Genomic DNA, 26,853 nt, shown 5'->3' on the forward strand with positions numbered 1-26,853 from the left:
GGATGCATGCTTACCCTCCTGAAAGTGAACTATACATTTTCAAAAGGAACTCCAGAACAATGGTATTGCATTATAAATCATTTTTCTGGTCAGGTATCAGCGTCTGTAATCCCACTAATGCTGAGGACAGCCATTTGTACAACATTCACCGAGTTTAGAATCTGCACTGCAAACCGCAGTTTCAAAGTTCATGGTCCCATTTTGCTGATGGTCTTGTTTTACTGTTTGTCCCTTACTCAGCTAGATACCCTTCCTCTTTATATAGCACATCCAACATTTTTCATACTGTCACTGCACATGCTTTGAACAGCTCCTGAATCTCATCAACATTCAAAACAAGGCCTAGCACACAATATTGCGAGACAATTTCCACGGTAAATGAGAACGTAAATGTCACTTACAAGATGAGCATTAATCTCATGTCATTGCATTTTAATGGCACCCTCACTCAGAGCAGAATTAAACTTCTCCCCAGACATCAACCTAATCACTTAACACCACAGTGAATTCACCCATCTACATCACACTGTGTATGCATAACCTGTCCTGCCACTATCTGCAGGAACACATAAGCCACAAATAACGTACAGTATGTTTCTCTTAACGCAGAGGCATGCGTATACACATTCAAATACTAGTGACCTTGTTAAGTGCTTATTGCTCCAACATGAGCATGTATACCTATTATGATACAATCTAACCTGCTCTCTACTTGAAAGGCTAGCACATCACTTCTGCTCCATTTTTACCAACACTGTGATGTGATTCAATCCTGCATCTGTGATCTGAAAGGATCAAAACATTTCAGCTGCCCACCTTCACTGTATAAAACAATGGTATGACAATGGAGGGTTAAACAAATAGACTGCACCATTTTTCACTGGGATTTATAATAGTTTCTGTGCACACAAAAAGCTGTGCCGTCAGAATAATTTGAAAGATACTATCATTGCATAATAGTGGATTTAAGTCCTCTATGAGACAGAATACATAAAGTATGTACAACAAGGAACGCAAAACAACTGATGAATAATTCTTAAGCAAAATATCACTGCAGCAGACAAAACATGCTTTTATCACTATTCAAGTCCTGTATTTGGACATGTAGGCAAACCACATGCTATTATATTATCAATAAACAGTTGTGCTGGTTTGTCTTTTGCAGTTTGGACCTCATTATATTTGGTTCTTTCAACAGAAAACAAATGAATAGTTCTACTTTGTAATGGTAACAGGAAAGCAAGAGACACTACCAGCAGTACTTAAGCAAGTTGGTTTGTTCTGAAAGTCAGTTCAAGTACATTTAGAGAGATTATCCAGTTGTAATCATTTGCTCAGTCCAGTCAAGAAATCAACGTATCTGTAACTGACTGCGGCAAGTTTCAAAAAACGTTTTGTACAAGTTACAGTAGACACAGAAGGAAAGGTTACATCAAATGAATATTTCAAGTTCTTGGATGGGTTGTGGGATAAATAATAATGGGGGAAACTTCTGAAGTGCTGACGTATGTAAAGTTAAAGCAGAAAGGATATTGTTGCTGAATGTTCCTCGCTCTGCCCCCCGCTCACCTCCCTCTCTTTCTATTCTTCTTCCTGCCTTAAAGCTCCAGGCTGCTGTATACAAGCCATAGGTACAGATTCAATTTCCTGTCAAACACTGGCCAAATAAATAAAATCCCAATTGTTCTGCCTGTGCTCACCATTAAAAAAAGCACCGTAAAGTTTACTTTGGAGCAGTCACACTGCATGTCAAGTCTGAAATACATCCTCTACACATCAAATGTACTGCACTCGAATGCATCATATGAATCTATTTAACATAATAATAATACATGCTTGGGCCTTTGAAAAGTGAACACAATATAGGTTATTTAATTGCAGTAAGTTAATTAAATTATTGCAAAAAAAAAACATTAACCATGGGGTAACCCCCATATGATTTGGAAAATTAGGACCAAAACAAACCTGAAAGAGTAAATTAAACTTATTAAACTAGTTTTTTCTAGACATGCAAAGCTACTAGTAGGTGCTGAAACACTCACTTAAAAAAGACAGGGCTAGATTTATAATGCTATAAATACTATATATAAGAAATTATAAATGCTCTATTTATCAGTTTTCTAGCAATCAATTGGTTGTAAAACCAATTGATTGTACAACCTTCTTGTAAAACAAGAAGGTTTCCAAATTCCCCACTGGCTATTAATCCACTGATGATTCTAGGTGTGAAATACATTTGCAAACAGCAACATCACAACATTTCTAAGAGAAATAAGCAATTATGGTTTGGTTGAGAGAGATCTGCTAATGACATGCTTGTGATGTAGTGAAAACAAGAAGCAGTCCTGTCTAGCTGCAAGGCACATTTTAAAATATACACAACCACTGCACTGAAAAACTCTACAATATGAAAAGATCTTGTAAAATTGTCTCATGTTTTTTGGACCATCTGCATGAAGAAATTATTACCCTTAGGCTTCAATGTTTCCACAAACTCACATTCAACAGAAATTTGGTTTGTAGCCATTTGTAAAAAAAAAACAAAAACACAAAACAATATATAAATAAATAATGGGCAGGCACAGCTTTGTGTGCAGATGATATTCATGCACTGTATGCTTCACAAGTACTTGTTAACTCTTTACTGAGCTCTGCAAAGACAAAGTACACAACAAGGCCAAACGTACAGCGGTGCTAACTGACCTGCTAACAGTTCACTGTTAGTGAACAGTAAAGTTCATTTGAACTTTCTTCACAGTGTTCCTTTTGTTGCAAAGCGGAACTTAGATGGGAAAATGAAATATAATATAATAACAATATTATGTCACCTGTTCTTATTTTCAAAACACTATGAACTATGTGTCTCTGTTTTTTTCTCTAATTTTATTAGAGAAAAAAAAATCTACATAAAAATATTCACAAAGGCACTGAGAAATTTTTATAACACCAATCAGAAAATTCCATAGCTGATATTTTGGATCAACACAGTTCACAATAAAAAAAAGTGTCTGTAAAAGATGTAGTTCAGCGACTAACCAGTAGCTGATTCCAACAAACATTGCACTATGTGTTTCAATGTGATTTCTGGATCTAGGGAACGTTTTAACCATTTCAAATCATATCATCATCGTTCGATTATTGTCATTATTAAAAACATGTGTGAATTGATTATGTGAGCTGTTTGTCGTACCTGTCAAACTGCGGTGACTAGGTAGGTTAACAAGCTGTGTGTGTGTGTGTGTGTGTGTGTGTGTGTGTGTGTGTGTGTGTGTGTGTGTGTGTGTGTGTGTGTGTGTGTGTGTTTGCACAAATGTAAGTGTATTCAAATTTAGCTTTCACTTCATGAAGAAAATCCATCAGCACCTAGATCTGATGGATTTTTCATTTGACTTTTCTTCAATTGCCTATGCAAAAAAGAAACTGAGAAAAAGGTCTCCTAAAGCAAGTTGATAAAGTGCTGTCCTGTGCTGTGGATTTACTTCTAAGACACGTGTTGTAGTATTATGAGCGCTGCAATAGTACATGACATATGCAGATTGATACTTCACCATGAAATCAATGTAATATGGAAAGGGCAGGCGGGTGCTATGGATTTTTCTGTTTTAGATTTGGCATGGCCATCAATCCCTATAGGTAATCTGGGAAAAGCAACAAACTGTGGAGAACAAGCTACACTGCTGAGAGCTGCTGTAGCTGAGGTGACCGGTTTGGAAGCTTTTGATTTATTTGCCCTTTTCAGTGCAGCCTAACAACCCACCTTTTTCAGAAGGAAATATACAGGAAATATATTTGCCCTTACAGCAACTACAAGTGAAAATTCTATGAAGTGTTCATGCAGTAGAAGCTTCAAGTGTATTCTCAGGGAACTTAAGTTCACTAGATTGCATGTGACAGCTACACATATTGTTGAGATGGTCAGAGTTTGAGCCAACAAGCTCCCGTCCATCATGCCGGCCACAGAACTGTCCAACGTTGCATTGACAGCAAATGTTGATTTACTGTGATAGTTTGCTAAGGTAATATGCAGCAATGCAAACATGCTGCCATTTAGTATTTCATAATTGTCTACTCTTTACCACATCATACTTGACTTCATATTTCTGATTTAAAGTATATCAGACATTAAATACAAAACTAAAATTCAATAGTGAATTGCTATTCTTCAGTTAATACTTTTCGAAAGCAACAGTAAAGATATTTGGGAGAGAGCTATCTCCACTAGATGACGCAAGTCTGAAACTGACAGATCGCAGACTGTATTTGAAGAGGACAAATTGAAGAGCCACACGTTTCACTATAGCATTTCTTGTTTTCTAATGTTTATATCTGAGAGAGTCTTGGTCTGTCAGTCAGCTTGTGTTCAGACCTGTCTTCTCTCTGCTGCAGTTCTTAATGCTGAACTCTGTAGCTTTGCCTCCAGTTATGAAGGAATATAGCTTCGTATCAGCCTGTGCCGTGACCCCAATTGGAGAGCCATATTCAATGCAACACACAGGAGAGATGAGAGGCGGCAGTGAGCTGCCCAGGCAGGCTGCAGGGGACCGATAAAGCTTTTAGAATTCACGAGCTGTCATCACACCGTCCCCGATGCTAACCCACCCCACTCCTCCTCCATCAACACCCAAGTGGCAAAAGGGACATTAGGTGAAAACTTGTGTACAATGACACCACAAATATGCAGGCATGAGGAAGCAAACCCTCAACATTTTCTCTACCGCCTACACAGAAATTAGCGGACATGAAATACAGTTATCATGTTAAGGAAGGCAAACCTTTAATTAAAAACAAAGCCTTAATCCTTCTATTGCTTATTAATCTAGCTGCACAACTTTTTTATTCACATTTGCTGACAACTTGTTAAAAAACAATAGAAAAAATAAGTCACACCCACACAGTTTGAGACAGAAAAGTGAGTAATACAAAGGGAGATCATGGAAAGGAAATGGAAGACTAAAAAAATACAAATGCAAAGTGGGTGACAGATGGGAGGACAACTAAAAATGGAAGCATCTTCACATGGTCTGAAGGAAACTGGGTTACACTACAAACTAGTTTGTGCGGTTTGATCAGCTACCCTTCTATATATACTATATACACAGCATGACTGCTATATTTTCCATTTCATCAAGATACATTTTAACAGATTTATTTCATATGGTTTATGTCCTTCTGTAACTCGACCACACAGTGGCAGACATCATGAGGACAAATCTGACCTAACTACAGAGTCAACCACAAGCATGCACTAGTGGAAGGATTTGAATGGACACCAAGAGCTAGAAATGATATAATATATAATGATATATAATAAAACTAAGAAAATCTTTTCACAAACATCCATTTGGTTTTTGACTATGTAAGAAAACATAAACAAAACAGCCTAAAGAGCTTCTTTCCTAAAATGCTTGTAATCACAGCTACATGTCACTTTGAAGGTTTCACATTTAGGTGACAGTCTACACATCTGCAGGCCTTGTCACACTGTCTGATCATAAGCATCTCTGTCTTGGACCTTGCAATAGAAGGACAGTATCCAATCAGAGCATGGCAGCTGTACTGTACATGATGGATTGTTACTGTAAAGAAAAGGTGACAGAAGGGCAAAATGCATGGACATGCAAGGAATGCATGAGTGTGAGGGAGAGACAGTAAGAATGAAGGTGGAGCTGTGTGGATGATTGAATGAATGAGGCAGAGAAAGAAAGGGATGAACTGGAAGAGAGAATAGAGAAGTAGCAGCAGGAGGGGGAGGGTATATTAGGAGCTACAGAAGCTGAGTAAGTGGCGGACTGCCACGTTGGGCATTGCAGGACAGAACAGACTCATTTAGGCGTCTGCAGTCGACACTGCTGAATGGCAATAGTGCTTCCGCTGCTGCTGGTTTCAGGGACGTGCCTGGAGTGTAGAGTAGCCTTCTTCCTGTGGCCTGGGGCCTTAAATCAGTTCTGCACTAGACACACCAGCAAGCAGCTGTGCACGCACACACACACACATGCACACATCCACTGTTGCTCTCCCTCTCTCATGGCCAACGGAGATGGCCCGTTGGCTCACTGTGACCCTACGGTGACACTACGAAGACAACAATGACCTTGAACTGGACAACATTCAATAGAGAAAAAATAAATAGTGAAAAAGAGTCCTGGAAGAGCATGGAGAAGTACCAGCCAATGGGGAGCAGTAAAAAGACTTCCAGATATGAGAGCACTGAAGATGAGTAAGGAGGTTTCTCACAAAGCTCTGATGCAATGCTATGGACATTCAAGAAAGTGATGAGTTAGGCCTGAGGTGTATTGTCCAACCAGAAGGGAAGAATTTCAGAGAGACTTATTAGACCCAGCTTGCGAGCAATACTGTGGAATAGTGAGGTCAGGCCTCCACACTGCTGGCGTGCCCTAGCCTCTATCCCCTGGGTGGCCAGAATTACCAAAGCAACATGACTTTCAATCCTGTTAGGTCACCTGAGGATGCCAGGTGTTCGTGTATCCTACAGTTGTTCATGTTCATTTATTATGCATGACCTGGAGTACAATATTCATCCCTAAGGGTACATGGGTATATGCATAATTTACCACAGAAAACATAAAAGCTGACAGCACACAGCATTACCTCCGGATGAATGTGTTTTGTTAGGAAATCCTGCTTATGACAATACTTATGCCGATAGGCATGTTACTGATTTGTAAAAATAAATAAATAAAAAAAAAAACATCTCAATCTGACACTGAATTTCAAAAAAGACAACAACCAACACAAATCAGTGACAGCCACAGACTACAGGTGGATAAATTATAACCAGCATATAAAATCTTATTTTCACAAACTACAAAACTACCTACAATGACATTGTATCCAGTTGTCGAATGATAATCTTTTATGAATGAACATGTCAAGTCCTTCATATCCAAATGGTTTCGAACCTAACAGTATGTTCTGCATCTCTAGAATCTCCCTTAAGACAAAACAAATGCAGAATTACACACACACTCTTCAGGTATCAGGTTTAACCACAAAATATTAGCATGTTATTTTCTTTGACATCGACTACGTAATAAAGTATTTTTCATTCCATTCCGGACGTCTATTAACTCAAAGGGTTTGTTTTTTTTTCCCTCACATTTTCAACAGTTGATGGTCTTAACTGTGTGACCTAGAACATACCTCAAATCTTTGTGTCTGTCTCTAAGTGGTTCCACACCAAACCTCACTATGGACATTCTCAAAATAGGTAAAATGATTTTTTTATTGTGGCTAATATTAAAAGAATATCCATTTATAGTCAAATATGCATAAAAATATTTCAGTTGTGACTGGAGTTAATTTTGATGCTGAATAAATTTCATTATCTTCCTCCTCTTTTCCTCCTAGCCTCATATCTCCCTCATAAGCAGTGATTCATTAGTGTCTTTGTGTGCCATGAGCTAATTTACACACTCCTGTGTTCATGTTGAGCCGCACGCCCTCAGCACTTCATAAAGTATCCATTCCCTTTATTGATTCAAGTCTCATATTCCAGTCTCCAGGTGCTTCCAGTTTTGTTTTGCAGGCTGTTTCCTTCTCAACCTGTTTGAGTTTACTGCAGCCTGACACACAGAGACAGAAACACTCACTAATAAGTCTTAGATGAGATGCTTGACCATGAAGAGCTGACACTGAGGAAGAGCCTTGAGCGGTGCACGCAAGAGTGGGCCAGTGACTGGAGTACATGCTGAGTTTAATTTATGGGTACGTGAGAAGTTCTAATGTGGAAAGGGCCCTTGCATTTGTTTGGGTGGAAGGCTGTAAATTAAATCAACACAACCATCAATGCATATGCAAACACACACAATATACAAGCTCAAGGAAAAGGGCAGTGCTTGAATGACCTGAGACCAGAAGCAGTAACTATAATATATATATACACACACAATACTTAGTAATGTAGTGTGTTATAGTATGTGTGAAGTTAAAGTGAGATTAATTGCATTTACATTAATAAATAAATGCTACAGTAAGTCTATTTTTAAGTTCTGGAGAGATCACAACTTTGATGTATTGTTTTGATAGGTAAACAATGAACTGGCATTTGAAGAGTTAAATCAAATATTTCCTCTACTTTCTTCAAACGTTGCAGAGAAATCAATGATCACTGTGATGAAAGACAATATCATAATGTCTGCAGGGCACAATATTTCATCTATTCATTTCATTTCATTAAAATTTCATGAACCTTATCTTTTTGGTAAAATTGTCTTCTTTGCACCACAAACCATCATCTCAATTATGATTTGAACCTGCAGGCTTCGATTTTATGGCCTAATCTTAGCTTAAAATCAACAGCATTGATGAAGTGCGTTAATGAAAATGTGTTTTTAAGTGCAATTATGCATCTGTTGTTTTGTTCCACTGATGATCCTATATCCATGCCTTTGATCCATTATGGTCATTTGTTCACAAGTGACGGAGAATGTGTTTGATTTATACTTCAGACTCTTTTGATCCCCATGTGACCTTGAGATCGTTTGATCGAGTCTGAGTGGAGAAAAGGGGCCTGTTTCTCTCTGCATGTCATCCTTAAAGTACACAGACGGGAACATCCTGTTATTAATCGGTGACTTTCAAGTTGTGCACTTTATTGTATGATCAAACCAATCTGTCTGTAGGAAATGATAAAATACAAAGGCAGTATGAGGCATAAACAAATAGGCCAGTCACCGTATGCTACATGTTTAATGATAAAGGCTTTTCTTTCTTTTTTAATGGGCATAATGTATTTATGTATTTATGTTCTCATAAAATGCTATTTTTAAATTCAGAATATGATATTGCTAAAAAGTCTTTTTAAAAAAAAGCTCTTACTCACTGCATGTTGCAGTAAAATAAAATGGACCAGTGATCCGGGCACAAGCTCAACAGTACGGTGCAAAAAACACCCGTTCTAAAAATGTATGTGGTTTCAGAGTTATGCTTCAAGATTTAGTTGGTTAAAATTCTGCCAGTGGGGGAAAATGTTTCCTATTGTTTTCATTGTAGTTTCTCTTGTTTTTTTCATTATTTGTGAGTAAATACTACATTAGTACTTAGTGACTCAGTTGTCTCTTAAAATACCATATTGCTGGGTGTATACACTTAGAAACTATATGGCAAAAGAGCACACTTTTTCATCTCTGTTCCTTCAAGGCATTTAATCACTTCCCTCCTTGTTTTGCAGCTCCAGCCATTTACTAAAGCTACAGCAGGTTTGTGAAACACTTGTGTGTGTGAACAAAGTTATGGGGCAAATTTATATGTTTTTTTTAAGACAAAGCATGTTCCAGAGAGAACAAGTCACTAAAATGTTTTTCACAACATCGATGTCTGTAAATTACATTGAATACTTACCTTGCTTTTTTATTCAGAGTAATCTGATCTGTTTACTGATCAACTTATGGTTAGGTAGTAACATTTTCAATGAAAACGCGGGTTGACAACGGAGTGGTGAAAGACTGTGTTGTGTCCCTGTGTTCATTTGTTGGAGTGGTTGCAACAGAACCAGTTTGGTAGCTGTGAAGAGGTAAAGAGTGATGCCTCTTACCATTAAACCATCTTCGATTCATACAAAATGGTGTCGTTCTACATCAACTTGCAAAGAGCACAGAAGCCCAATTTAAGTTTCTGGACACAGGTGTAAGTGAAGGAATTAACATTAGTTAAAGATAGATGATCGGACTGACATTTGACTATAAACCGTGATAAATAATGCTGGTTAAAAATGGAAACAATTAGGATTTGACTGCAACAGTGACAACAGTATCAGAATTCTTGCACTGTTGTCTCCAAATAATTCATCTGATGTAATGTTTGCTCACAAATGGATATGATTATTAACACGAGTGAAATTAAGTCACCACTGAAAATGTGTGTAAATGCCACTCGCATCTAGGAGATTTAGAGAATATGATTGTTTGACCAACAACAATTTTCCTTCACACAACTATAATTAGAAAGAAAAAACAATAACAGAAAAATGACAATAAACACAGACAAGATAAAAAAAAAACAGCAGAAACGTTTGACATCCAGAAATATCTTATGCCTTTTATCACATATAGTGCCAGTACTGAGAAAGGAGGTAAAAATGTAACAAAGGTCCACAGTCAGATTCACACTGCCAGCACTTTGATTCATGGTAACCCTCCGGCCATAGGAGCTCAAGAAAATAAGTCTTACATCGAAGCGCTTCTTTGATTAATGTGGCCAACGTTAGGTTAACTGCTCCTTAGCAATGCTACAGCAAGTTCTGTATCAACTGGAAAATAACGCTATAGAGACAGATACATCCCTGATTGGTTCGAGCAAAGCAAACAAAATAACGCCCACTACCAACAAGAAATCTAACACGAAGACAACGTCAGGCTGAATGAATGAGGAGAAATGAAATACCAGTCCAAGCTTATCTTCAGGCTTTGTTAATAAATAAATAAAAAACTCATGGGAGCGTCTGACCCCCTTATTTTCTCTTTCCTCTCTGCTGCCCACCTTGATCCCTTTTTGCTTTACAATGTCCCTGTCCAGGCTTCCCATTTCATCTTCTTATGTATCTCATTCGATCCCACCCACCCCTTCAAGACTCCCATCCTCCCTCAGCCTCCGCACTAATTTGATCATCTCAATTGCGCATTGTCTGGTAGTAATTGTTTTACCTCCTGCAAAATGAAGTCTGAAATCACAAGAGAACCCTGTTATGTGAAGCTCAAAGTTGGTGTTTGTGCCCGCGACACAAACAAACCAAAATTATACAGATTTTCTGAGCTCATTTCCTATTTTGTCTACTTGTAACTAATACCCATTTACTGATGCACCCAGAATACAAATGAGTTAGCTAAGGGCCAGGAAATTTCTATGAACAAGCCATGAATCAGGAAATTAGTGTTGGAGAACGGGATAAAACACAACACACAGTTAATGAATGTTTCATTTTGGACTAGAAACATCTTTTAACATCACTTAAAAAGGCCCACTGCTGATTTAATCGAGAATGCAGTAGCTGTGTTTAATATCCACTGTCAAATAGACTATTGACAAAGGCTGACGGAACAAGATCAATAACATGGTACCAGGCATGAATGATGAATTTCATGAACAACTGATAACGGTTGTGCATATCAAACGTTCACTGAATTTCAAAACTGGTGGATATGCACGAGAGCACAGCTGATAAAATTACAATAAATACCAAGACACATATAATGTGCAGCCAGGAGGAGCTGGAAGTCGAACCACTGACCCTTGTGTTTATCGACAAATGCTCTACCAACTAAGCTACATGACTCCCCAAATGAGGAACTCTTCACCAATTTACGTGTCTTGTGCAGTGTGATTGTCTTTTGTTAAATTTGCCCATCACACCACACAGAAATACTATCTTAAAGAGACCATTTTTTGCATCTTTTCAAGATCATATTTTTATTTTGGGGCTTATAATTCCACATGATAAATGGTCTGCACCAAAAACTGCACATTACACTTTCAAACCATATTGTTACTCAAAAGCAACTCTGTAGACTGTTTCTCATTCACCCATTCACAAGCACAAGCCTGAAGCACTGGGTGAAATGGGGTTTAGGGCCATGTTCAGGGACACTTTGACACATAATAAGAGGAGCCAGGAAATAAACCTTGGGATTGACTGTTGACTCCTAAGCACAGTTCGCACAGAGATTGTTTCTGATGTGCCTTGATGTAATACTTCCTCTGACCCTCCGTCTCAAACAATTAGTTTTAATTTGTCCCTCTTGCCGGTAGATTACGTTCTGACTGAAACACAAAGAGTATAAGCACCACCCAATTCTTTCACTGGCACCAGTTGCTACAAAAACAAACCACAGCGTTACAATTTTACAGTTTTTCCCATTTCTCGTTAGAAATGTGAACTTCTAAATCCAAACCTCACCAACAAAAGTCACAGAAGGAAAGGTTACTTTTCTGTGTAATCTCACCTATTAATAATAATAATGTAATCATCTCTTCTTCCATCTTTGGCTCCGTCCTCAGGATTGGACTGATCTAAGGCCACAATGAGATCAGCTCATTTCAAGCGTAGCCACACAGTGAGTTCTCCATCACAGGTTACAATGTTGCTTTCCTTCTGCTATGCACTGGGTCGCTGGGGCCAGGTGATATCTTAGCTCCATTATCCACTCCTGAATTAGTTAGTTTTTACTCGCTGAGAACTGTCTCACCTGCTTAGGGTGTCACATCAACCTAGAAATGATCCTCTTCCTATTAGCTTTGTCCTCACATTTGTACATTCAGCTGCACAAAATGCCATCTTTAATGATCCTTGCTGACATCTTCATTTATCAGTCACTATCTTTGAACGAATGGCAAAGGCACTAGTAGGAATAGGAGCAGTGATTATATAGTAATAAAGTAATTTTTTCAATTATTTTTCAAGAACAATTATCCAGTGTTGTTTCTTAATGAGCATGTAACCTTTAAAATCTGACTTGACTTAATTCACGCTACAAGTGAGCAATATAAAGTCTTGTAAGTACCATGTTTTCCAAAGTATTACTTCTCCTCTAGATTTGTTTCAGTAAGATGAACAAGCAAAGGGCACAGAGGGCATGCTATGAACTGGAAAGACTCGGTTGAGTGGACGCTGGCCCGATTTACTGCCGCTTCTCACAAGTAACTAACTAACTTTTATCTCCTCAATCTATCTGAACGAGCTGTGCAATTTGCGCTTATGTGGGACTCAAACTAACCATCTACCTCTGGACCAACTATCCAGTTGTCACTCCTGAGTTCTTGTACATCAGCGGGGCTAAAATTAGCCTACCTGTCTGACACTCCTTCTGGCTAAGTGATCATACGGCTGTAGCAGAGCGCAATGTTGGACAACAAGATCTACCTCTGGTCTGCACTCATCTGGACTGTACTGTCGTTCTTCCACCAACCCACAACTGGTTTACTCCAATAATAGCTTTCGGCTGCCTGATGCTTCAGAAATCCAAGTCCAGTACTTGTCAGTTAGATCCCTTACCCACAACTCTGGTCAAATCCTGCCACTCCTCTTTGCCTCCCCATATATCTGCTATCATTCACTCCTCCCTCACCACTGGAATCGTTCCTGCATTCTTGAAAACTGCGGCTGTTACTGAAAAAAATCTGGCCTTTATCCCAAAAACTACAATAACCTCCGCCTTATCTCTAACTTACCATTCCTTGCCAAAATTCTAGAAAGAATAGTTGCTTTTCAACTTCACTCTCACCTAACCAGCAATTCTTTCCAGTCTGGTTTTCTACCGCGCCACAGTACAGAAACTCATAAAAATCACCAATGATCTCCTTGTTGCAGCTGACTCTGGTCTACTTTCAATCCTCATCCTCCTTGATCTGAGTGCGGCCTTCGACACTATCTCCCATACAATTCTCCTCAATCGAACTAGCCTCCATTGGCATCACTTCCACCCCCCTCGACTGGTTTCATTCTTATCTCTCAGGCCGCGAAGAGTATGGGCCCCAGGACCCCCTTCATCACCTACCTTCTTCCCCTAGGAACTATCTTTCACAAATACAATATACAGTCCCATTGCTATGCTGATGACACCCAGCTCTACCTCTCCAGCTAGTTAAATTCAAGACCCCCTTCCATCGCCCTTATCGACTGCTTAGTCGATATTAAACTCTGGTTAACCTCAAACTTCTTGAAATTAAACAGTGATAAAACGAAACTCCTCCTTGTGGGCACAAAATCTACACTTGCCAAAGTTGACAGTTTTCCCATGTATATTGACAGTTTTCCTGTTTCCCCCACCCACCAGGTTAAGAGTCTTGGTGTCATCCTCGATAGCTCATTATCATTCCAATCCCACATCAACAACATCACCAGGTCTGCCTTATTATCATCTACAGAACATTAATCGTCTCCGTCCCTCCCTCACCTCCCATACGACTGCCATCCTTGTTCATTGCATTGTCACCTCTCGTATTGACTACTGCAATTCTCTTCTCTTCGGTCTCCCCAAAAAAATCACTTCATAAGCTCCAACTGGTCCAGAACTCAGCCGCTCGCATCACCACCAAAACCTCCACATCCGAACACATCACCCCTGTTCTACAACAACTCCACTGGCTTCCTGTCAAATGTAGAATTGACTTTAAAATCCTTCTGTATGCCTTTAAGGCTATTCACAACCTAGCCCCCCCATATCTGTCCGATCTCCTCCACATTGCCACCTCCTCTCGTTTACTCAGATCTTCCTCCGCCATCCACCTCAATGTCCCCCCTGCCCGTCTTAGCACCATGGGGAGCAGAGCTTTTGGCCGTTCTGCCCCTACTCTTTGGAATTCATTACCACAGGACATCCGTAACACTGACTCTCTTGGTATCTTTAAATCCAAACTCAAAACCTACCTGTTCAAGATTGCCTACTCACTTTAATCTACTTTTGTACTTGTGTGGTCAGTTTTGTCCTTTGTTGATTTTTTATGTTGATTTGTTGTTGATTGTACAGTGTCCTTGAGTGTTTTGAAAGACGCTTTAAATAAAATGTGTTGTTTGTTGACCACCATCTTTCTAATTGCTGAGATCCATAAATCATGATGATGTTAAGGAAATTCACACTGACTCTATGCTTGGTGTTTTCATGTCTGTCTAGTTTATTATCCATGTTTCCATCAGTGTTGTTCTTTCAACAAGACATTTTCACCAAACACAAACTACCGTTAGTAAATTTATATGCCATCAGTGCCTTTCCTGTTTGCTACAATGGCAGCTGGTACAGACTGTGACGTCTACAGCAGGACCCCCATTACAGCACAACATCTGAAAACACCCGCTGTTGCTCTAACACATGGCATGGGACACATGCCCAGCACAGAGCCTGAGGGCATCACTTGACATGTCTTCAAACAGAGATGATTTCCCCATACACATTGTAAACAGCATAAAGTCAAATCGGCAAATATGAATCAAGTTGTTCTTCTGCTGTCTGAAACGGAAGTGTTTGCTTCTCCCGAGCCCTGCTTTAGTGATTAAAGAGGATGACACCCAGAGAAAGACAGTCATCACACTTCAAGCGTGTTCTCCTGCAAACGCCACTCTCCCTCATCTCCTCTCTGCTCTTCTTTCCTTTCGTCTGTTGCAGCCAATGCTGCTAGCCAGTGACTTGAATTTAATCAGCCTTCATCCTAACAGAGAGGTGGCCCAAAGCAACAGCGGCTGAGTGGGGAATTTGTGAAGGAGGAGCATGGACAGATCTCCAATTATGAAAGCAGGGTGAAACAAACAGTGCTAACACTGTAGTGATGGTCAACCTCACCCGGGCTGTGTGTGTGTGTCTGTGTGTAACAGAGAGCTGGGAAGAGCTAGAGAGGAGCAAACTGCCAAGTGGGGTGAGGCCGGGGCCACTCCATCTTAAAATCAAAGTGCTTATGGAGGAAGAAATCCTGAGACAAAGACAAAGACAAAGTGACTGAAGCTGTTATCATCTCTACCATTAAACAAACTGTTATCTCACACTAAAACATAACACAACTATCATACAAGCAAATCAATGCGACAGTCTTCACTACATGCGTTATTTTGGAGTTTTTGCTAGATCAGAGAGTCTCATCTCATTTCTAATCCACAGCCTACCACTCCTACCACCTACTAAAATGTATACATTGTCATTTTCAGTACATTTCTCAATCTATATCAACACTAGCCATGTGTTTTTAAAGATTATAGGAATGGGAATTTATGAGACAGCTTTGAAATCAACCTACAACTTTCAAGGGAGTGTTCATTAGATAGCATTTTTCTTTTCAGCTTGTCGGCAGACTTTAACCATCCACCCACACAGAAAAATGTCAACACACACACACACACACACACATCGAAAAAGAGAACCTGCATGCTTCAACCAAAAAAAATTTAAATAAACATTTGAATAAACATGATAAAAGCAAATCTTTCCTGAGCAAATCCACCACAATAATTGCCTTGAAAGAGATAATGGCTCTCCGCCTTTTCCATCCTGTTTGAAATTTAAAAACTGTCTGTAGAATCTCGTAAATTTTTTCAACCTCCGATGTGGAGGCGTTCTGCTGACTGCCCCACAAATAAAATTCATTGGAATCTCCACCCTCTCCAAGTTTTTCACAGCCACTCCATCACGTTATATGTGATAAATGGTCCTGCTCTCCTGAACAAATAATTCTTTTGCCTGAAATGTCCTGTGTTTCTTGCATTTGCATAAGCACAAGTAGATGGATACCATTATTGGAATGGGTCCATCACCGCTGTTCTCTCTAAAACTATGGATGAGACTGCATGGCCACTTTTATCTTTCTGCAGCATGCATACACAGAGTTGGCGGTGATCAGTCACAATCATATCCCATAAGATCTCTGCATCCAAATATAGCCATGCATACACACAGATCACTGCGCCCACCCACTGTTGTTCTTGGTCAGCCCACAAGGGCAGGATAATGTGTTTGACTAATAGCTATATCTACACTGGAACAGAGTTTATTTTTGATGACCTACTGTGTGCAGAATCAATCTTCAGCAGCATAACATGATGGATTTACGATATCTGACAGTTTTAATCTTCAGAGCACCAATACTGTAGAACATGTTTAATATTACCTGTGTTTGATGGGTGCAATAATACTGTCCCATTATTTAAATACATTTATAATTTATATTTAGTAATTTTAGGCTTTTATCCAAAGCGATTTACAAGTAAAGTACAAGGCAAGCAAAATATCTAAGCCAAGGAGAAAAACTTAAAAGGAAAGTGCTCTAGAAAGACCTGCTTCCTTTTCATAAGGTTTAAGTGTAGCGTTTATTTCTTTATTTATTTACTTATTTTTAAGAGTTCTGATATCAGTAGGTTTTTGAAAATTGGGAGTGAGGCTGAGCGTGTAGACCATCAATGATCATCCCCAGGTTTCTCTCAGACTTATTGTCTTGTATCTGCATCTGTGCTTAAAGCACATAATGAAGTTACAGATATGGAAATAGAGTGTGTACTATCGTCCGGGATCTCCCCCTACACAGTAGCTGAGCATGTCTATGTGCATTGTATGGATATTTATAATATGTGCATGTGAAGTGAGGGAGCGGTGACAGAACTTACAACCTGCTGACAGAGTTAACCTTCATGTTTGTCCTTGTATTTTGTCAGCACAAACCTACAGTACTTAACTTTTAATTAATATGTCCTGTTTGAATGCTAATACCCATTGAAGAAGCTTAAAATATAAATGTGAAGTAGGTAAACTAGTCACATGTAAAAGAACGACATAGACTTCATGTTTATTTACACAGAGTAACTTTAAAGAACATTAAGACTTTTCATAATCAGAGGAGGGGCAGATATTGATAATTATTCACAATAATTGTCAGAGTCTTCTCTCATGCACACACATACTTGGCTCTCTCCCATACTCTCCTTACTTTCATCATGTCATTCATACTCTCTCTCTGTACTTAAAGGGCCCATTAATATCTATACTATTGGACACTGTCCAATCTGCTGCCATTGGAACAGGATTTAACTGTAGACTGCAGCAGCACTGCACTGATATTCAAAGAGCATCAAGTCATATTTTCCATTGCTAGAGGGGAGCTGGCTTCCATCTTGAGATTAAAAGTTATAGCATCATAAACAAGGCCTGTGTAATTCTCTGTCTATGATCTTAGTGTTATTCAATCCAACTAATGAATTCTTGATGATATCCTGAGCTATACCCCTGACAGACTAGATGGCATAAGGCTCTATCTAAACATAAGCTATAATGTATTGCAAGTGTTCAAAATGTTCCCCTCCTCGTCCCCTCTTTCACTTTTTAATTAATATATCTGAGGTCACTGATAAAAGACGTTGTCTTACTAGTGTAACTGTTAAAAATACAAAAAAAGAATAGCCTCATGTTGTCTGGTTGTAAATGCAGTGATAGTGTCTGTGTGTCTACCCACCTCTAGCAATTAAACCCTCTCCTCAGTGTTAATGAGAAGATGACCAGCCCTGATAACATACAACCTCTGTACCTGTTTCTCAACGAATGAAGGTTAACAACAAAGAGTGACACATTGATAAAAAGGGAAGGTACAGATCGTGTGCAATGAGAATACACTACACTAGCACTACATCCATGGAAGTACACATATGAAGAAGCCTACACATACAAACACACTCCCTAAGCCTGTATTATATGTACCTCCAAACCAAATATTCCATCACAGCAATGGACTCACCACTAACTAAATACAACAACAAGAAAAAAACAGCAGACTGCTGCGAAGCCAAACATCACATAGTTCTGATTTCATCTCAGGTCCTGATTTGTTTACTCTGAGAGCTGCTTGCACTTTGCTGAGCCATTACCTGACGTCACTGTGGAGAAAACAACAAAGGAACAACAGCTGTCCAGCCTGTCAGAGAATAAAACTATGAGACACTGAAACAGCATTATTCTCTTATACATAGCAGTGTGCAGATTGTGTATGAATTTAAAGAAGAAAGTAAAGTAATAGTGAAAAAAGACACAATGTTTAAACTGAAAAACATAAAATCGTCTTATCGACTGCCTGAAAATTTAGAACTTGATGGAAATGACTGAATGTATCCTGCGACTTGACTGCTCTCCACTCCAGAGTCCTGAATTTGAGTTTCATATAAAAAAAGGTCCTTTGTTAGATGTGATTATTTTTTCGACTTTTTGAAAGGAGGATTATGTATAATACAACTTTCAGAAAATAAAAAGGTAAAAATCACAACAGTCACTGTCACAAAATAGCAAAGTTGACCTTGGATCCAAACTGTGGAATATCCTAATTCAGATGCTTTGTAGTCAGTTGAATAAAAATATACTTGTAAGCTCCTGTCAACGCTGTACTGATTCATTCAGCATCATACCGCTGAGACCAATTTATAGCACCACCTCCCCAGCTTGAAGTAGCTAAATTTTCTTTCTACAACCAAAATGTATACAGAGGTGTGAAAAAACAATGCAACAAGAGATTTTTTTAAAATGACCAATACTCAGATGTTATACTTTACACGTACCTTGGATAAAAGCACTACATAACCGATTCATGTATGCCTACTGTGTGGTTCTCAAACAAATCAATCATCCTCTCAAAAAAAGAGGCTTTAAATCTGTTAGAGATGGCTCAGTATTCACAGACAGCTACAGATATATCTTATAAGAGGCTCTTGCACAAATGTAAACTAAACCTCAGCTAGTGTACAAAGAAACATATTGTAGAGGCATTAAATTAAATCTTAATAACTTTGTAACTCAATCGTTTAGTTGTTATCAGAATCACCGAAGCGAATAAAAAAATCACGCTGAATGGTTGTATATACGCTCTGCTGCAAACAAGCTAGATTCATAAAATTGAACATTTACAATATGCTATTCACAAGTCAAAGTATTTAAGAAATATAGAATAGTATTTTACACCATGACATCATTAGTATTACCACTGCCAGGAAAGCTCTCCAAACTGTCCTAAAAATTAATATGGTTATCGATCTACACCCGTCCAGGCTGGCATACTCAAATAAGTCTTTAAGATAGAATGAGCACTAAAAGTAATGTGTTTCATTTAGGTTTGTATAGTAAAACACTGAATTTGACAACATGAGCTTAGAAGCACTATATCACAGAAAGGCTGAAAGAGACAAACACCCCTGTGTGAACTAAAAACTATCTTCTTAATCTCTGTATAATTATCATATTGTGGTAATTTTTCATGAGGTGTGAAGACCTAAATCGTTATTGGTTCCATGGCTACCATCACATTTTACAACACTATACGGAATTGATGCAAAGTCAACACTACTGTAAAACTATGTTCTCCATGAAACAGAGCAATTTTATATTTCTATTATTTATTTTTATACTTAGATGAAACTTTATGACAGTACAATAACTGTTCACAGAAAAGTAAGCATTATGATGATTTTAAGTGTTTCTTAAAGCTCTTAAGCACTCAGAACAGTGGCTGCCCAGGGAACGGATAATAGCTGGTAATGAGTAAAGCAATGTGGCACATTTATGTGTATGACTGGAACAAAATGCAATAAGGCCAGTCTGCAAGCACAATATTAACAAATGGGTAATGTACATACGGTGTCTACATATTTCTTTCGCAAGATGACTTTGTTTAAAACAAATTATGTGACATTACGCTGCTGTAGCTCTTTTTTCTCTACTAAAACAAAGTGTCTGAGAGGTTAATGATCCACTGATATACTTTTACAATGTTGTGCTATTTGCTTGGATGCCACTGCTGTCACAACCAGGTAATACAGGGCACTCAAGATTTCATCAAGGTCCTAATGTAGTGGCTGTTTGCAATATGAGTTTGACACGAATAGGGATGGATATAATAAGAATTTGATCAATACCAGAATCAATACTGACACTGCCTATTGATACCAATAGGTATTGATGTTACTATCCATGTTATGCTGTCAAAGAAAACATCACATGTGATGGTTGATGTGACATCATGAACGGGAAATTCACAAAGTAATAAACGGGTACATTATTGGTGGATATTGGAAAGAGGTCACAAGAGAACAGTAATATTAAGTCTTTCTGGTGCTTTGCCGGCTTTATCGCTGTATACAAAGTGGCCGCGTCTTTGTAGAAGTGGTTAAGATGTTAAAGGAGAAAAAAAATACATAAACAGACAGGCCCAAGCTTCGTAGGGGTTATCACCAACGGCACCATTACTGCCTGTAAGCACTTCTGTGTCATCACCCCCTGGGATCTAGTAGCTACACCTCTGTGGCTGCAAACATCACAGATGCCTGAACAATAAGGTTTTATAATTCTCATCACATGTTCACCCCTGCAAAACACAGTTTCCTTTCCAGGAGGATGTGAATGCTTGGCTGGTTTAGCAATGATCTAAATCTAATCCTAAGTCAGTTGTTGGTGACACAGCTGGAAGGCGGTATTTATTAGTTTTAATTAAATTTGTTTATAACACTTAGAGCATTCAAAATCGCTGGAAAAAGTACTTGTATCATTTAAATCAGAAAATTAGCAATAACAGCATAGACACTGCAACATAATGCAGGGTAGCTTGTATATTTCTTTAACAAATAACAATAAAGGTTAATGATCATACTGTCTTTGCATTACGTGGAGAAAAAGTGCAACATGTAGTGAAGTTCCTGTACTAGTCCTAATGATTAATGATAATCAGCAGGGTGTAGGGTAGGGACGGCTAGAAAACAAGGAGGACCAGGGATGGCTACCTCAGTCTACTGAATTAGATGTTATTGTTATATTAGTTAAGTTAAGTAATTTTTCCATTTTTATGTTCAATTTGATATCTCTCAGAAGAGTACTTTGTAGGTTTGCTGTTAAGCGAAACAAAAAGAGTTTCTCTCTCTCACTCTCATCTGCTACTAATGTTTTAGACAAGTGCTTTGCAGCAGATGAATGAAGTTAGAGTACTTTGTAAAGCACAGTATCATAAGTAACTGATATTCACAACTACCTCAGGCGGACGAAACCAGTGATATGTCAAGAGTGGAGGAACAAAGTTGACGAGTTTTGAGAACAGATCAAATGAGAGGAGGATGTTTTTCAAATATTATGATTGAGTAGTAAAACTAAAGTTTACTACTAAAGTCCAGCAAGCAACTGAAAAACGGAAAAGCCTTGAAGGGATCAGGCATCTATAAACGGATTTTTGGAAAGCAGTAGATAGGTTTAAACTGATTGTCATCTGGATTTTATTTCACAATTTGTTTTGTTTCTTACTTCAAAAAGACACAGCTGCTGTACAGGATCAGGATCCTCTTGCGGCAAGGACAGTGCAGAATGAAATTCGAACAATAAAAGTAGACGGGGAGGAAACACAAAAGAGCTGCTGGTTATGCTACAGATCAGTCCCTCGAAGTAATTAAAAAGAAAAAAGTACAGCATTTAATGTGGAGAAAAGAAAATAATTAGCTCTAATGGTAATCCTGAAACCTGACTAACGGAGATAGTGTTTTCTAACACATTAATGTGCATAAAAAACTTTGAAGAGCTGCTTAATAATATTGCATATCTCAACTTTACTGTATATTGGAATGTCGTTTGTACAGGTTAGATTTTATGTATCTCATGGTGCAGTAAAAAAGTGGCCATCAGATGTCTGTACCTGCATGTTTCTGTCCCTCTCGTGGGCCCCTTCTCAATGATCCAGTAACAAGCCATCTGTCATTGTCATTGTAATTAATCTGCTGCTATTTATTGGATAATGAGATGCTGCCGTGGGTTTTGTGCAGCTTCACTTCTCAGACACTTGTTTTCTGCATCTGTCAGAGCAGGCAGAAGAAGGAGGAGAAGAGGTGGGAGAGAAAGGACACAGGACATAGAGGCGTACTGCAACATGGCACCTGCTGCTGGTGTCAGTGTACAGATGGTTGGGATATTTACTCGCCAACATTAACCTGCTCCAGAAGGCTGGTCATCACTCAAAAATCTAATGTTCATGACATGAGCTTACAGCTATCGACAAAAAGATAGTTGTCTTAGAAGGCTACTGAAGTATTATGATGGTGACTGTTCCATATTTACCAGATTATTTATTGGAATGGTGCCAATTCTACAGAAGCTAATCTGACAGGAGTCTGAGCACCGGCGAGCTCTCTTTTGCAATCACATGTGAAAATTAAACACTTGGAGAGCGGCTCCTGCTCAGGATGGAAATTGCCCTGCCACATGTAATATCTCATGCTCAGGCATTTCTCTCAACATTCACATTATTTGTCTTCCTTCACTCCTTCACCCTGAAAAAAAAATCCAGTACGGAATTGCATTGCTGCGGAGATGAACACATTTTCACTCAGAGACGCACAGACTTTGTCAAGGCAAGAGGAATTTCACACATAAACACTATAAATACAGGTGATCTTCTTCAATCTTTCACTATGAGTTGTATTTATTGCCTGTCACTGGCTTTTTTATTGTATCTCACAGTTTCTGTAACACTTAAAGGATTTGTGAATTGATCACACCTAGCGAATATATATATAAAACAGAGCAGCGAGGGCACAGAGGAGTAATTTGATGGATGTAAAAATGGGTCTATTAGCTTGCACAGAACTCCCTTCTTTTTTATATAAATATAACATAATTGATCAGTGCTGTCAAAAAATAAAAAGAAAGAAATAGTACCAACAGGGCCATGAAAATGGAGTGATGAAGTGAATGCATGGCGTTTGACAGTAAAAGGAATGAAGTTATTAAACACACTTTACTTTATTCACTATGAACGACTGCATCACTTTTCTTCTCAATCATGTTAGCTGCTGACAGCTACCCACGAAACCATGATCCAATCAAGTCCAAGGAAATGAGGTGAGGACATGAATAAGCACAATCTGAGTAGAATTCCGAGGAAATGAATGAGTGATCTTTGTGAGCCCTGCTGGTCTCTTCATTTTCCACTTATTTAGTGCCAAGAGCGTCCATTATCAGCATTTGTTACCAAACTCATTTCAGTGATAGATCTCACCTACTCTGTCTCTCTCTGTTTACCAACAGGGAGGTGAGTAAACTAACCCTCTGTCAATTCAACACCCATGTCACACACTCAGACAGAGCACACACTCACACACAGTCTACTAAGTATCAAATAAGGTGTAATTTAACAAAAGAGCTAGCTGATCTGAGGTGATGAGTTGAGGACTCAACAGTGTGTCTACAAGGGCTATAGCTGCACGCTCGTTGGTTAGATTGATGGTTGACACTGGAATGTAGTCTGTGGGTGCTGGAGTCAAGCATCATTACTGTGTCCAAGCACCCCAGGTATGTGGTTAATGGCAGTAAAGAGAGCAGTGTGCATGTGTGCCAGTTGCTCAATGGGGCTCTGCGATGTGTTAAAAAACAAGGCAAAACAAATGATGATCACTGCGCTGAGCTACAATGTAAAGTGATGATTTAAATTCATTCAAAGCATGCAAATATGCCATTCAAACCATTCAGCTGAATTCAATTATGTCATTATGACTCAAGATTCTCATTAGTTCTACATTATGGTGTTCACAGATTCTAGAAAGGGACAAAATGTTATTGGCCCTTGCAAACTCAATTTTAAATCTGGCTTTCTGAGAGTTTTGGGTGATGATTAGTAGTCAGAAAAGACTCTAAGATCAAGGCAGGCTGAAAATGTGCTCTACAGTTCCAGTGCGTGTTCTAATTAAACTTGTCTAAGAATAAAAGCCTGGAGGACACTAGTGTGAGAATGCACTCTTGATACGAATGAGTACAAATTGGTCATAATGACTCCAAACAAGGCTGTTTCAATTAGAAATATGAATGGTGCTGGGCGGTCCACCACAGGTGAGCATGAGGTCTAGATGAAGGCTGATACAGGGTGACATGGACAGTGATATGACACTTCTTACTGTTTGTTAAATAGACTTTGTTGCATTGCTTCTGTCTTGCATAGGCAGCTTGCCGGTGTCTCGGCACATTAATCAGAGTGTCACCACAGCAGAAGAGTTATGAATGAGCTACCGTACTGTTAGAGATGGGAACCGCTGGGATATGTACAGACCTGCCGCTACTATCTTGTAAGCAACGGGGGAGGGATGTTGCCGCAAACATTGTGTATTTGATTTTTTTTATTTCCATGATGCATTGAACAACAACACTGTGTAATCTTGATCAAATAAATCATTAATCTACATGCCTACGCAGTAACAGAAAGACAATGATCTCACAAAATACAAGTCTTCACAGTATCTCTAAGCACTTAATAAAAAATCCACTGTGAGAAGTAACAACAAATGTTAAGATTTAACCAAAAGTGTGGCCCCCACGTCAAGTTTTCTGACACTCTGAGCTGGTAAATCCAACCATTATTCAACCCTTCATCTACAAAGACCTCCACCTGTTAGTACATAAAAGCAGAAGAATCCTGTTACAACAGATTCTGGGAAACTACAGAGATAATATTCTTCATATACTGCAGTTTTCGAGATTGTAGGTATTGTGTCAGTCAATACACATATTGTGACTGTGAATTTCTGCAATATGTGAAAGTGATGAATAGTTATTAAACACAGTATGTTAAACAAACAGATGAAAGGAACTGGACTAATGTTCCACTAGAAGAACAGAAAGTGATAACAGTGTGAATATCCACAGGCTGTAATAAAGCTCGCTCGCTAGTCTGTGACCTCACCCATCTGTACTTTATAATGGTTAATGCACAAAGCATGCAGAAGCAAATAATGCAGACAGATGGTCTCCATTCATTTAGAGGTACTGAGTGTCTTCATACAGCTTCCTCAATGAGATGCCTTTCCAGGTGAAGCAGATCATCAGATCATCAGATCATCAAAAAGTGGATTTGATCAAATCTTTCAGAAAATCGATAACTGGCTCAAAAATAGGCGTGGCTTAGCAAAGGGGGGCTTAGCAATGCAGTAATATGACCAAAGACAACAAATGTGCATTGTGGGAGCAGAGAGTGGAATACCTGAAGACACATCTAAACACACGATATTGCTCTACTATCTACTAGAACCCTGTGCGCTAAATTTATATAAACTCAGATTTAGACTCAACCAAAGAGTTTTAGAATTTCACACATTTCAATATATTATTTTTCTGCATATACCAAGATATATTTAAGGTAGAAGAATTAATCAACAACTAAGACAAGAAAAACAGTACAGTCTATTTTTGCAAAGTGATAAAGTCTGCATTTCTGACTAAGAGAGTACTTATAGACAGAATTTATTAGCATGCTATTCTGGAGTTTAAAAAGGTCAAACATCTCCATTAGCATGCCACAAAATGTGTAAAATCTTCAGTTGTTGTTTATCCAGGGCAAATCTTCTTGACCTTTCAGCTTCAACACATGAACTGGGTTTTGGAAGTCTATTAAATCCATTTTAGAAAACAGTAAAATCCATTAAAGTGGTAACAACACAGATATCACCACAGTGGTATGAATGGAAGGGAAGATTTTTATTCTAGTCAGTCCCTAATGACAGAGTTGCAATTTGAGAGAAAATACCACAACGCATAATCAATTTTTTCCGTGTCACATCACAGTTATGTCCTACACTGCTACAGCCACTAATAGGGTAGGGGACCTGAATTACATTATTGATTGATATGTATTGCAACTGCTGTCCGGATTTACTTGACATTGCAATTACATGCTAACGGCAATTAGCTCATTAATTCAGGCCAAATCGAGAGGAGAGATAACATCCTGATGCCCATTTACCACATGGTCTCTCTGTCTCTCTCTCTCTGTCTCTCACTCACACAACCTTTCTAGCTCTGTTCATTTATTTTATCTTGCTAGTCACATCTCAATTGCTTTAACGTGACTGTGAACACAGTCCACAGTATCACTAAGTACAAGACGTATGTTTGTGTGTGTGTGTGTGCACATGTCTGCAGTAAAGAGTAATGATTCAATGAACAAAGTGTGTAATGTGTGAATCGCGTGCAGAAGAAAAACAAAACAGCATATGAGGAACAAGTGATGTTTCTGTAATCAGTGTCCGTCTTTCACATAGACAGCACTTTTAGGTCAAACATCTCAATTAACACACCAGAGAAGACCTGTAATATCCTCAGTTGTTGCTTAAACAGGGCAAATGTTGTTGACCTTTCAGTGTGAATGCAAGGACATTCACCTACACTGCACTGTGTGAGTTGGAACCTGTGCCGCCTTTTTCAGATTAATTTTTGGCATTTTAGCCCTTATTTGATACCTTCACAGTGGAGAGGCAGACAGGAAATATATTGCAAGAGAGAGGTCATGACCGGACACAAATCTGTGCCACTTTTAGTTAAAATGAACATTTTCCCCTCCACTATCAGATCAATGGTTACCTACTAATATTAC

At 38.7% G+C, this 26,853-nt stretch overlaps 1 protein-coding gene across 3 annotated transcripts in view; it reads right to left on the reverse strand.

Moving 5' to 3' along the window:
• grik4 (glutamate receptor, ionotropic, kainate 4) overlaps positions 1-26,853 on the reverse strand; it is a 248,850-nt gene that overhangs the window by 179,554 nt on the left and 42,443 nt on the right. The gene's annotated exons all lie outside the window — the stretch shown is intronic.

The sequence above is a fragment of the Anabas testudineus genome, chromosome 13 (assembly GCF_900324465.2).
Source record: "Anabas testudineus chromosome 13, fAnaTes1.2, whole genome shotgun sequence".
Lineage (NCBI taxonomy): Eukaryota > Metazoa > Chordata > Actinopteri > Anabantiformes > Anabantidae > Anabas > Anabas testudineus.